Below are 771 nucleotides of genomic sequence, written 5' to 3' on the forward strand. Positions count from 1 at the left end.
GGTGTTCTCCCGTTCATTCTAGGGGTGAGGCCAAGGTCTGGCTCGGGGTCCTGCCTCCCCTCCAGCCCCCATAGCCCCCCCAAGAATCTAGAGCGGATAGGGATGTTCACGTGTCTCTATGACTCCCAAGTATCAGACTGACTGTGTTTGGCCCACGAGTATTTATTGAGTGCCTACTGTGTGCCAGGGGCTATGCTGAGCTCCCAAGGGAGGGCAGGAAACAGCCCGGGGCTGCCCGAGTGTGTGACCAAAATCCCAAGGACCGCGGCTGGATGTCGTGCAGCCTGGGCACGTGGGACTGAGGGAGGGATGGTGGGTGTCCTCGCGAGGGTGCGGCTGGGATTCTGAGCCTGGGTTACGTGGGGCTGAGGGCGTCTGTGTTGTGTATGTGTAGATACGTTTGCCTAATTATGTATGTTTGGAAATTTTCGTGTGTGCACGCGTGTTTGTGGGTGCGCTGTCTGTGCGTGATTGAATAAGTGTCAGTTGCATGCACGCAAGTATTGACGATGTGTGTGATTATGCACGCCCGGGTGCGTTTGCTGCGAGTTTGCCCGCTGGACATGTAAGACCACACGTATAGAGCGTGGCTGCCCACCTCTGTGCGTACGTGAGTGTGCGCTATGGTGTGATATCTGTGTGTGACTGTATGTCTGCTGCGCTGGTATGTTGTGAGACTGGACGTGTATTAGTGTGGCTGTCAGGCAGCTGCAACAGGAGAGGAGCCCCGCCCCTGGTGGCCCCACCCCAGAGGCCCCACCCAGAAGCCCC

The 771-nt window shown here is 57.6% G+C and overlaps 1 protein-coding gene across 1 annotated transcript in view; it reads right to left on the reverse strand.

Annotated features, from left to right (window-relative positions):
• The window catches only part of ANKRD24 (ankyrin repeat domain 24), a 25,478-nt gene that overhangs the window by 7,066 nt on the left and 17,641 nt on the right, over positions 1–771 (reverse strand). The gene's annotated exons all lie outside the window — the stretch shown is intronic.

Source organism: Equus quagga, chromosome 14 (genome assembly GCF_021613505.1).
Source record: "Equus quagga isolate Etosha38 chromosome 14, UCLA_HA_Equagga_1.0, whole genome shotgun sequence".
Taxonomy (NCBI): Eukaryota; Metazoa; Chordata; class Mammalia; order Perissodactyla; family Equidae; genus Equus; species Equus quagga.